This window comes from Sparus aurata, chromosome 8, assembly GCF_900880675.1.
Source record: "Sparus aurata chromosome 8, fSpaAur1.1, whole genome shotgun sequence".
Taxonomy (NCBI): Eukaryota; Metazoa; Chordata; class Actinopteri; order Spariformes; family Sparidae; genus Sparus; species Sparus aurata.
The window spans coordinates 23023504-23037207 of record NC_044194.1 but is presented as its reverse complement, the minus strand read 5'-3'; the positions used below and the strand labels follow the sequence as shown (position 1 = coordinate 23037207).

Below are 13704 nucleotides of genomic sequence, written 5' to 3'. Positions count from 1 at the left end.
ACACTGATAATTAGGATGCAAACCTATTGCCTTAACAGCAGTGAAGCCCAGGTGAATGGGTCTGTTAATTGAGTCAGACAATGAGTAATGGAACAATGCTGTCGTTCAATGAATGCTTTACTTAAAACAGTGCTCCTCAAGGCCTCTCTCCAGTGGAACTGCATTCATGAGCCATTTATTCCTGAACAATGCACACCTCACCCCGCCCCCGCTTCCATCACAAAGTACCACCCCGAAAAAGCATCTCCTCCTGGTTGCTAGGAAACTGAAAATAAGCGTGAGAGGAGTGTGGCCATCCTTCGGCAGGAGGAAAAAATGAGGAGAGGGATAAAAGTGAAGGAGGAAGAAGGAGAGGGACAGTCACTTAGCGAAGGCCAAACTGGGACACTCCACAAGAATTGATGTTGGTCAAAGTGTGTAAATAATGAGAAGAGACGAGACATAAAAGCAGAAAATCATAAAGAGCTAAACTAATTAGTGCTGGGAAATGTGATAATTTTATTTTGTTATCATGATATGATACTAGGTAGAACTAGCCAGACTGTTACGCTTGTTTTAATATATAAATGCATCAAAAGTCATCCCTTCAAAAAAAGTTTCAATATTGATCAACGTATTTGGTCAAAATATATTTCTTCATTTTTTTTAATTTCAGGCATTTGCTAAGTGTTTTGTTGGGAGGAGCCACCGCTCAGCTGCTCAAAGCCAACTAGAGTGTCAGAGGCTAGGCCGGATCTGAGGAGTAAACAGGTACATCGGCTTCTGCTTGAATCCAGAGCCATTTACTGAGCTCAAAGATTCATTTTGAACATAATACAAAAGTGGATTTTTCTTCTCTCCTATTCATCACCCTGACTGCAGCAGCAGCAATCTGTAGGGGAGACCTCTGTTGTCAGAGTTTATTTCATGTTAGTATAATACTGAATGCTGACTGGAGCTGTATGGGAAAAGTACTTTACCTCACGGAAAGATATTATGGAAATTGGAGGGGAAGAATCAAGAGTCCCTGGTCAAATAGCGAGCATCCACCTGAATTTAAAAACACAGACACAAACTTTCTCCTTGTGTGTCATTGCTGGCTAACGTTAGCTCACGGCCGATATCTGTTCAAACACAAGGTTGTTTTGAAGTTTTATCTTGTTTGATAACTCAGAAGTAGGGGCGGGTACATTTTAGAAGGCACCACTACCTTGAGCAAACTTGAGGTTTACTCTGGGTTTGAACCCTGTTGGAGCTCAAGTTCACGACCAAATAACTGGCACCATTATTGTGATATTATAGGCCATGCTGCTCAGCCCTATATGCAACACTGAAATTTGCTCTTAGAAATTTGCTAAATTTGCTGGCTTCATGTCATCCTATCCTTGACCCATGTTACAGAGACTGAGCACTGTTTGGCATCATATTCCAAGGAAAAGATAACAATTGAGTATATGCATATGCCAACATATTCAAAGCATCAGGGAAGAAAAGCCCTTTTGTCCTCAGGCCATTGTGTCTTGCACCACCTGATTTCAGGAGAAGGCCAGGATCTCAGAATCATGGCAGCTTTTCCCATCAGTTTATCTGTTAAGAGTCGACAAACCACCCAGCCTGAGGCATATGTGCTAGTGGTCCAATTTGGCATTTAACTGGTGGTCATTTCCTGATCTGATGAGAATGAATTTACAGCACTCAAAGCCAGCTGGTGTGGAAAATGGATTGTGCCCAACACATCCACCATGTAGACAACAGCAGGATTTGGCAGTCTTTTGAAATCCAAACAATCATCCCCCTCTGTTTCTCTTTCAGAGGAACCAGAGTCTCCCACAAAAGGAAGGTCGGTAAGGCTTTGATTACCTCCACTGGGTCACAATTCAAACGTAGCGGCATCATTCAGCTAACTGGGTCAGGAGCGCTGTGACTGCCACTGCTGACACCAGCTGGTCAAAATGAGGAACTGTGTGTCTCCAGCCACACAGAGCTGCTATTATTAGTCCACTGATGGATGGACAACCACTGAAATCAAATGAATTACAGTCTACTGGCCTGATAAAAAGACATTCTTTTGCTTGATGAAAAAATGTCTTTTACAGCAACAAAATTGCATTAGTGTATGCCGAGGCCTGAACAGTATTTCCTTCACCAACAATAACTGTCTTCAACGACAGGACTCCACTGAAGTTAATGCACAAAGAAAATACTTGATAGGAGACAAGCGCAGTGGGCCGTCACTTCCTCTTCAGCAGCTCCTTTGGCAGAAGTTCTCTGAATGATCCAGACAAGCTGAGCTCAAGTTTAGGAGGTAGTATACTAAAAATCTACACTAAACGTTGAGCAACCCAAGAGTAATCCATTCTGTCTACTAGTTTAGGGAACTAGTTTGGGCGGCAGGAAAAAAAATTATAGTGATTATTTTGACAAATATGGTTCACAAAGTGAAAATAATTGTAACCAGGGTTTTCGTATAGGCTACCATTTAAGCTTTAGGGGCAGTACCCAAGCCATTCTGTGCGCCACCTAATTAAGAAACAGCATCCCTGCTGTACTCGGTATTACAGTGCTTCATAATAACATCGGCTTGTCACACAAAATTGTAGCTTCTGTGGTTTGGATATTGCACTTGGCCATATTTCGTTTTCGATAATATTTCGATTAACTTTGCAGCCCAAAAGCCAAAATACCATCTCTTCTATTCTAAGTCCTCTTCCTCCTGGTTTATTAGCAATAGCTTTCATCCATCGGCACAGCCAAAGCTTGTTTTGGGGTTTTTTTCTTTGTTTTTTTCTTGTTTCCTTTTGACATTGCATGCCTGAAGTCAACCTGTTACAAAAGGACCAAACTGCAGCAGAGTTGAACACACTGGCATTTTCACCAAGCACCATATTTAACAGCCTCTGACAACAAGCCCCAATTAACTCAATGAAGACTGTCCTTGTGCCTGTTTACACCTGAGAGTCTAGTACAACCAGTGTTTCCCTGCTGCTTCCAACCAGTTCCACTTCCATAACTATGGTTTTTGATGCTTTGCAGTCTCCCTATTGCAACACATCATGGAAATTGAAAGAAGTCAGAAAGACACTTTGCTACCCAGTAAGATACTTTCTGATACAATGCCATCTTGAATTTTCTTTTTCCTTAAAACATATATCAGCAAAATAGTTGGCCACTAATAATTGACAACTATTCAATTACAGTTGCAGATTTATACAGAAGACTTTCCGATATTGCAAATGGTAACTAGGAGTCTAAGTTTGAAGTTTAAACCACCAGCTACCAGGCAGAAAATACAACTTCAAGTCAAGATGTAAGCTAATGCTATAAAATTATATTTGTCCTTAATTGTCATGAAATGTAACTGAACATGTCTGATGAATGATACAAGCAGACTGTGTACAATATCATGCAGATTCTTGTTAATTTTATCATACAGTTTGAATAGATTCAAATATGAGCATGCAGTCAAATCTGGATAATCTTGCGTGTTTAAATACAAGCCATTTCATGTGTCATTCATCAAACTGTCTCAGTATGCAAAGTAGGGAGCCACAATGAGGAACAGAGGGTGGGGAAATAACAACCACCCGACTGTGGCTGTTAGCCTTGTCTGATTAACTAATCTCTCTGGCCTGTAACCAATCAGTGTGCAGAGTTTATTTTCCATTTTGTTACTGGGGTGAGCACCTGAAGTTGTCAGTGTTTGGTTGGAACTAAAAGTTAATGCTTTCATTATTTAGCCAGTCTTCCTGCAAAATTGCATTCTGTATCAGAACAGCATTAACAGGTCACTTTCTTTGCCAAAAGTCACATAGTAAATTAAAAAATGGTGCAAGAAATAGCCACAACAACCAACGGCTGTAAAATGTAACTTGTATGCTGTTGGTAAACTATTGGATTTCACTTTTGATAAGGTCACAATTAGACTTTTTTTCAGCACTCATGGTGATGCCTTTGTTATATAGGATATGGATTTGTAAAGATCAACAAATCATTGGTTAAATGCCCTGACAACTTTCATTGAAATTTCAAATTATTCTTCTACAACAGCTTGATTCAATCCTGGCAGCTTTTTGCAGGATAGTGTTGGGCGAGTTAAAGTAATATTCACCACAAATAAATATTCCACACTTCAATAACAAACAACAAAAAATAAAAGTATAAGTAAGCAAATAATAGTTTTCTCAAATCTGTCCCGAGTAAACCCTATTTCCAAAACTTCTTTGCATTTGGGACTACCTGCAGTTCCAGTTGAACGGATGGGGTAAGTACCCACAAAACAACACAATTCAGATGACACAACTTGCTGCTGTCACCTTTGCACAGCCCACATCTCAACTTTTTACATGGTTTTAAAACTCTGTTTCTGCGTCTCTAAGCTTCTCCTTATCCAAGCTTCTCCTTAACCGACCTCTGATTATTTTAGATTAAATGAAGGGAATCCATATTGGATAGTGGCTTTTACCTGATCACTGTACATCTGAGTATCTTTGATGCTTCGTACAGTCAGGGATACCTGTGTAGTAGCCGTGACCTTTCCCTCACTTGGCCAGTGCCCTCTCACTGGCATGGCGGACAGATATTAAAGAGCCAGCTGTGAGGGCTTTAGAGTGTTTTCCTTGAATTACCACACTAGATGCTTCAAGGTGCAAAAGTCTAAAGGGTGATCCAGGCTTTCTGGTATGGATGTTCTCTAGGGGTACAGCTGATTGAATGCAGACAGAAACATGGATAAAAAACAGACCTTGATTGTGGACTTTTTTCCAGGCAGGGCAGGGCAGGGCAGGGCAGGCTGCCCTCTCAAAGGTAGGGCAAACATTTCTGGGCTGAGATCAAGTTACCAAAGCAGTGCATAGGTTCTAAATAAAGGTTCCCTACCAGTCTGATCTGGCTGTGTGGTGAATGTGTGCTGTGTCTCTGTGCATCACATCACTGGGCTAACTCAGGGGGTTTCTTTCAATTAAATGTATTAAATCCCAGACTGATCACATTCAACTTCACCTTTTTGGATTGGATTTAGGTCAGTGTTCAGTGTGATGTCTTACTACAAAAATTGTGTGCCTTTTCCAGGGTTATTTGTGTATTTTCAAAGAACATTCCTTGTTTCCAGAGCTGTGGAATGATCTTGTTTACAGTACAGAGCTTCACTGCCACATCCAAGGCTGACAATGTTGGAATCTTTTTACAGTAACATGTCAGTAGGAAAAATATCCAGTCTTCAAAGAGATTTTATTTCTGAAACATGAATTAATTCTCTAGGGAATATAAAGCCTGGTAAAAAATGCCCTGAAGATCTGTCTGAACCCAGATACAAGTTATCATCAGTTGTCTTAAATGCAGAGCCTGCCAGCATTCTCCAGAAAAACAGAAAGACAAATCATATGCCATTTCTTCGATTACAGCACGGCTCCGATGGTCACTGAGGGCTACTAGCAGCCGATATGCAATTACACAATGGTCCGTAAATCTCACAATATGCTCTAACCTTTTAAGTCCTGTGGCTGAGCATCAAATTATAATGCTTATTCCAGCATCCAAGACAATTTATTTTCAGCAACCGAGCTCAGTTAAACTCAACCTCCATTCATTGTGATTGTCAAGTGACTAAAAAGAGATGCAAATGCTGGTGTGAGAATTTGCTTGATGGATGATCACTAATGCAAAACAAACTCTGCACTGTCATCATACAGGATGTGGATGTATTGTTGAAGCAAATCTATATCTTGATCGGCAAATCCATTGCTTGATGATAGTGTATGATGGTATTTTTTTCAAACATTTAAAGCACACACAGCAAAATGCAGTCACCTTTATCAGAGTAGTGACTGAAGTAATATTTTATGAGGCCCAAACAATTAGTAATAGGAATCAAAAGGGCACAAAAAATAATGAATGCATCGCTGTGTCTAGAAGTCACATGGAATGTTTAAAGGGAAACTGGAACAGTCTCAGACACACATGATAGCTGAAAACACTCTGAATACAGCACGTAGTACTGCATAAGACTTGTGTAACAATTTTTGTTTGATGGTGCAATCAAAAATGCACTGCTATCATAACTCATCTCTGCTAAAACTACATGACAATATGCATGTCACACCATTTTGCAAATAAAAAAAAGGTGATGCACCATTCATCCACGCTGTAAAGTCCTCCATATGGCTTAGGGCTGCAGCATATGGTAAAACAATTATTTTGCAATTGTTTTGACAACTGTAAATTAGTCATGATATTTTTGCATCACAATTTAAATTTTTTTACTCAAAAAATGTATCTTGATTGATGATAAGTGACATCTGTTGGGGTCCGTTTTACTTGCATCTGAAGAACAAGATTTGTTGGAATACTACATTATCATGCTGTATTTGTTTTATATAGCCTGATATAACAAATCACAATTTTGGAATCTGCAATGCATTCGACATCATCTGTTCCTTAGACCCTTGATTTGGAGGAGTGAAAACAGAGGATGGATATGCTACACATGTGCATACTCATCTGAGGAGGGTTGTGCTTCAACACTTTAACAATGACAGTTAACAGCAATTCTGCAGAGGTATAATCTCTTATTGCCATAATTGACTAGCCATATAGATAATATCAAACTGAGTAGAAGCATATTTAACTGACTGAAACATCAGCGGTAAACATCGGTTTTCGGTTGGCTAATAGCTTATCAGAGTAAAAGAGCAAACAGATTTGACGCACATACAGACACACCACAAAATGCAGCAACAAGATACGATGCATTTTGAAAAAATGATTTTCAACCACATGCTAACTTGTCTTTTCACAAACACTCATAAATCCTCTGTGAAACAAAGCTGTAAAACAAATTAGCTCATGAACTGACTGCTGCAATATTTACACAGGAAATTTAGCATGACAGTGAAGGCAAAGTCCTCAGACCTGACATGATTTATTCATTTGTTGAGTAGGTGAACTGATCTTATTAATGCATCAGCTCACATTATGGTAGAGAGAGTTGAGAAGTAGGGGTGGGAAAAAATTCCAGTTCTTCGATGCATCGTGATTCTCTCTAGAATGATTATGTCTCCATGCAGATAAGTTAATAATCAGAATTTTAAAACTGAAATTAGTTTGCCCACTGCAACACTCAGTTCGCCTGCTGAAGAGCGCTACAGAAAGCGGCTGCTGATTCTCTGCTGTACACGCATGCGCATCGAATACACATGTGCGATGCACATTGTTTATATTTGAGCGGCGACAAAATGGCTGCAATGGCTAGCACCAAGCCTCTAAGACCAGCACCAACTTCTTTGAAAGCTACTGTATGGCAGCATTTTGAGTTCCATGAAGTCAAGGGGAGAATTGACAAGACCTACACAGTTTGTAAGGTGTGTGGAACTCAACTTAAATACCTAAGCAACACAACTAATTTGGGAAACCACCTTGCGCGATACCACCAAGAGTTGGGAGAGAAGCAGTGACCTGTGGCCGATGCCAGCCAGGGAACGATCAAGCAGGCGGTGGCACAGCTTCAACAGAACTCTGAGAGAGCGAAGCGGTTTACCAAATCCCTTGCAAATTTTGTTGCATTGGATTTAAGGCCGTATTCAGTTGTGGAGAATGTGGGTTTTCGGACAATGGTGTTCACTCTAGAGCCAAGATACAAAATACCATCTTGGCATTACTTCACTGACACAGCTATACTGAAGGTCTGCAGTAAAACTAAAACAGAAGTTTTGGACATCTTGATGAAAGAGGGTAGGTAACTAGCTATGTTTTAGTATGAGAGCTGATACATAGGTCCACAATGTGTTGAAATGCAAGCTGCATTGATCATTGCACTGAAAGCTTTTTTTATTCTTATATAGGTTACAGTATACTGTTTTTCTCTCAGGGATATGCTCATTGCCTGTAACAGGACGATTCTGTGTTCATAGAAAGTCATATCTATTTGTGACAAAGAAAAGCCTTTTCTTTAATAAAATATTATTATTATTATCTTAAATCATGCATGGAAATGTACACAAATAAATTGTTGCATCGAGCTGCATTGAGAGAATCGTATTGTTGACCTCAGAACTGAATCGAATCGAATTGTGAGGTGCCAAGAGATTCCCACCCCTATTGGGAAGTGACTGCATATATGAGAATCATCATCCTAAATGTGTTCTTATCCTTTCATATCAAACTGAGGCTGGTCACAGATCCAGTTCAGGTTATGCAAGCCGACCCAGTCAGACTGACGACAGATTCATCCAGGTCAAAACTTTTGTGTGAAAGATTATCATCTGTCAAACTGTTTGGTAGGTTACTCAATAACTCATAAGCTGCTGGTGCTGTAGCTTCATTATGGCACATAACACAAAGAAGGCACACAACATGTTCTAAGTAGGGACACGAGTCTTGCTTTATGACCCAAGGGGGATCTGTCTCAATCCTGCTGTTACTCAAGCTATTGCTATAGGTGCACAGGTGTTTGCCTGCAACAAGACCAGGCAAGTCATTATTGAGAAAGCCAAGAAACTACGATCCAAATCAAAATTAGAGGAGGCAAGTTGAGTGAAGGAAGCTAATGAAATACAGTGCTGATAATTCAGAGGGGGAATCCCAGAGTTCAGATCGCCTTTGTCAAGGTAAAGGAGAAAAGGGGAATTTAACGGTGTTAGTGAGGAAGAGGAAGTGAAAGCATGATATCATTGCAAGTTGTTACTCTTGAGTTTAAGATGGGTGAGATCAATGAGTGTACAGGAGTATCCCACTATGAAGCTAGCTGAAGTAATATTTGCAGCATAGAGTGATGCCTGCATGTCATTAGTCAAATGTGAAAAGGGAGGCCATGCTGGAGCTTAACATAACCACCGTCAAAAACTATTTTGCTTAAATGTAGTGGCAGCATAGAAGTAATTCGGAACATCTAGTAATGTGCATTTGTCCATCCTTATCTACATACACGTTACACAGTTTAGAGGTGCATAATTTTGCATACCAGCAGTGCAAAAGTGTTCATTTTAATATGAAAATCTGCTGTTGTTTCACGTAGTGTCAAAATTTACATTCTGACTCACAAGCTTCTGACCCATGGAGAAAAACTCTACCAGCTAAAATACATCATTATGTGAGATTGGCTGAACTTCGACATCCTGCTTAGCTTTCATTGCTATATTTTGCACAGAATCTGGCAATTCTGGATTTGTGGACAAAGAGGATTTGTTACGATGATGCAATCTTGGGATTTGGGAAAACCCATCACCATTTCATGACATTTTATAGACCCACACTAATCATCTAATGGAGCAAATAATTAGGGCCTGAGCAGGTAGACCTGTGAGGTCCCTATTGTAATTGGAAGGAAATCATTTTTTTTCTCCAAGTTTGACTGCAGTTTTGGATGCCTGAACATACCCAAAAACTCACCAAATTTGGAATATACGTCACATCCGGCGAAAATTATGATCCTGCATTATCACTCGGCGTGGTCGTGATCTGCGGGCTCTGTAGCGCCCCCTAATGTTCTTCCCTGCCTTCCACATGCACGTAGACGAACGAAATTCGGTACGCAGATTCATCATGAGCAGACGCACAAAAAAGTCTGGGGGCCCATACTCTCAGTCCAACAGGAAGTCAGCCATTTTGATGTGTGGCGGCATTTTTGTCCAATTCATGCCTACTTTGAAAACGATCTTGTCCTAGAGCTTAAACACCACAGTCTTCACATTAACTCAGTTATCATCTTCATGCCTTGAAGAACAAAAGTTATTAAAATCTTTCAGCTGCGTCATACTTTAGTGGGTGGGACGGTGGAAACCATTTTTTCCCCTCGCCGTCAAGCATCAAGGATTTATAACTTCAACATACAATTTCCTATCCGTACCAAACTGCTCATAAATGTAGAGGCTGTCTCCCCGAATAAATCCACGCATCAATATTTAGTCCGCCATTTTGATTTTGGCCGCCATTTTGAAATATTGCCAATCTTCGTACTTAAATTATCTCCTCCTACAAACGTAACACCAGTGACTTCACAATTACTCAGTATCATCCTCTGACCCTGAAGATGAAAAGTTATGGAAATCTTTATCCTACGTCATACCTGCTGGCCGCAGTGGAGCAGTCAATTCATTCCCTCGCCGTAAAGCATCAAGTCCTGACAACTCCTTCTTACCATTTTCTATCTCGGCCAAATCTCTCAGGCATGCAGAAGGAGTCTCCCTGAAAAGATCTGTGTTGTCATGGGGCGTGGTCGTGACCTGTGGGCTCTGTAGCGCCCCCTATTGCGATGCCCCGCCTCCTACTTGCACACACACAGACGAAATTTAGTACGCACATTCATCATGACCAGACGCACAAAAAACCCATTTGGACCCATACTCTCAGTCCAACAGGAAGTCAGCCATTTTGTTGTGTGGTGGCGTTTTTGACAAATTCATGCCTACTTTGAAAACTATCTTGTCTTAGAGCTTATACACCACAGTCTTCACATTCACTCAGTATCATCTTCATGCCTTGAAGAACAAAAGTTATGGAAATCATTCAGCTGTCATACCTGGTGGGCGTGACAGTGGACGCCATTTTTTTTCCTTTGCTGTCAAGCATCAAGTCCTTATAACTTACAGTGCCCCATCTCCACAAAATTCCTCATAATTGTAGACAGTCTTGCCCTGAATACATCTACACATTCATTCAAAGTCGGCCATTTTCAATTTGGCTGCCATTATGAAATATTGCTGTACATCATGCTTTCACTTCTTTCTCCTACAGATTGGACAGCACAACCTTCACAGTCAGTCAGTATACTCCTCGGACCATGCCAAAGACATGCTAGGAAAATCTTTGTCCTACGTCATACCTTCTGGCCGTGGCAATGCCCGCCATAAAAATCCTTCGTCATGAAGCATCAAGTCCTAATAACTTCTTCAAACTATTTCCTATCTCGGCCAAATTTTTTAGGAATCAAGAGGGAGTCGCCATGAATAGATCTGTGCATCAATACTGTGTCTTATCCATCGCGCCACCCACTGGACACAGGAAGTCAGACAAACATCATCCGATTGACATGACGTTCACTGCTTGTTTTCTCCCCGTCATGACATGCTTGTAACAGGTGAGAGCGCAGTCCGACAACGCCACAACCCGACGCGCGCCGACTGCGAGGGCCCGTTCAACACTGCTTGCAGTTTTAATTGTTGTTTGAAGCTCTATTTCACATGACTAGCTCAAAAACTTTCTAGCCTGTGTTTCAGGTGACCATAGTTTATTTTTTGGCTCACCAATCAGGCTACAAGACAGGTTGCGCAACAAAATGTTATAGTCCCGTCAGGGCTCCTGGGTGCGATTTTGGTTGACAATGCACCAAAAAAAATCTGTGCAGTGCAATTGCATATTGTCATTGGTCGCACTGGTGTGCCTGATATTCAGCGGGTTCAGATGAAAAAAAAAGGCTTTTTTGACAAACAGCAACTGGATGTGAAGACACATTTTAGCCTATTAACATATTTTCTGAAGATTATTTTGTTAGTGTAAGGCAGGAATTTAATCAACTACATTTTGCACAGGCCCTACAAATTCCTTGAATGCGAACCAGAGAAACCTTACAAGCCTCATGAAAATGTAGCGGGGTTCCTAGTCCAACTCTACGTTCCCCTTAAGTACCCAGATTGACGTCATCGTTGAAGTTAACCTGTCACCGGTCCTATAATCCCTAATCCACAGTGTTTGCTCTGGTTATGTTTTACCGTGGTAGCTCATGGGAGGAGACAGAGGAAGTGAGACATAAGGCGTTAAAAAATGTAATCAAACTGTGCCATTGGGTGCACCTTAATAATGTGCACAACAAAAACTATTTCATCTTGGGCCATTATCCAAAGTTTAAACTAAAGATAATTTTAGCCATAATCAAGCAAAAGCAAAAATAGAGGTTATTATTACGACTCCAGGGACAACACATATTTTCCACTAGGAAATGCTGTTTTTTCCCCCTCACAAACTTGTCTATTACCAGGAAATGGCTGTTGACACTAATGATGCATGTTGTTATAGGTTAGTCAATAATAATCATAGCTCAAGAACTCAGCAACAATATTTATCAGGGTTTAGAGCGACTTCTAATAAACACTTGAAAAAATCAAAATCATCAAAATCATCTTCAATGCTTTAAGTAGGACGTCTGGAGGTTTGTCAGACTGCAAGTTGAAAACGCAATGGTAGCATACACACTGACTGTGCATCAACACCTATGTGCAAGAAGTGCCAAGGTGAGAGTCGGCAACATTAAATCTGACACATAAACCTGCTCCTGCCTCTGGTTAGGACTGTTCGGTTCCAACACATACATTGCTATTAAGACTCCTCAACCAGCCTATGATTGCCTGAAGGCTCTCCTGCCCTCTCTAGTTGGAGCCAGCTGGCTTTCTGAAAGAGCACATTCTTCCATCTGCCGCTCAGCACACAGTCACTGGAGACTCATCACTGGCTGCTGTGAGAGCAGGGAGACAGATAATGCCAACTCGACCGCTGAGCGGACACTGAATGCCCAGCAGAGGTAAACTCTTGAGGTCCACAAGGCTAACAAGCACTGGTAAACTTGACATGAGTTAGTGCTTACATTTCTTTTAAAGTCACAAACGTAAGGCTTGCTTTAAATGCATCCCCAACAGAGAGGGTTTCCCCTCATGTCAGAAGAGAGAGAACTTGGCAAACAGGCAGCATGCAGTAATAACACCAGGACACGGTTGACACTGTAAACTCTGGAGGACCAGATAAGAGATATTGCATGGACTCATGATGGAGACCATTAAAAACAATACAACGCTCGGGTCTCTTGAGTGTGCTCAAAGTGCTTGGCAAGGAAATCTGATAACATCACAGCAAGGAATATTCAATTCATGCTCTTCTATGTACTTAACAGTGACCACGCACGTTTCCAAACATGAGCATTTCCATTTAAACCCTTGCTAAGCGTTAGCCACTCATCCTGCTAGCTAACAGCTAACTGGCTAACATTTGCAAAACACACAAACTTTTTTAAAAGTGGAGGCACTGTGAATGGCAGCGTCGGGGGGAATCGTTAAAGCGACATGTGTTAGAGCTCACCTCAATTTGTGAATGCGAGGAAGCAAGTTAAGTCCTCACTCGCAGCGACCATTTCTTCCACCAGCAGTCCAACATGTGTCTAGTATCCAGCAGCAGCGGACGGTGTGTAGACGTGTCTGCAAACTGCGGCTAACGTCTGCTAACAGTTACCAGCTAGCCACCGACTCGCTAACCTGGACAGTTAGCTCCTGCCGCCGGCAGATGTCGCTGTCACTGATTTACCTGTATCTCTTTAGGCAAGTTGAACAAACACCCGCTCAGAATGGATCATAAAATATGATAGTCATTTTTAGACATGAAAAAAGTGAATTCACGCATTCTTTCATGAATACACGCTTAACACACCGGCAGAGATGAGCGTTTCTCAACATCAGCGAGTGGACAACTCTATTGCCAAACGTCATTCCTCTGCGCATGCGCTGCTATTCTGAGCACCTAAGCGCATCACATTTTTATTTCTAAGTTTTTCTCCTGTTTAAATGTCATGTCACACAGGTACCCAAACAAAGAATAGAACAGGGAAATCACCCATGGAACAAATTGGTGGACCCCTTTATGTAAACCACAATGATAAATCAGAAAAACAAGTGCTGCCACATTTTTCAATGTTTTAGTCTCCCTGGAGTTTTATGGAGACTTCAGACAGGCAAATGAAGGAATTGCAGCAAC

At 41.1% G+C, this 13704-nt stretch overlaps 1 protein-coding gene across 8 annotated transcripts in view; it reads right to left on the bottom strand.

The window, feature by feature from the left end:
• LOC115586524 (suppressor of tumorigenicity 7 protein homolog) overlaps nucleotides 1-13367 on the bottom strand; it is a 61598-nt gene extending 48231 nt beyond the window's left edge. For 5 of the 8 annotated variants that reach the window (XM_030425650.1, XM_030425653.1, XM_030425651.1 and 2 more), the window contains exon 1: nucleotides 13036-13367. The gene's annotated coding sequence lies outside the window, so the exon portion shown is untranslated. The remainder of the gene's footprint in view (nucleotides 1-13035) is intronic. The other 3 variants (XM_030425658.1, XM_030425655.1, XM_030425654.1) reach the window with 3 other exon arrangements.
• Nucleotides 13368-13704: the final 337 nt, after the last annotated feature.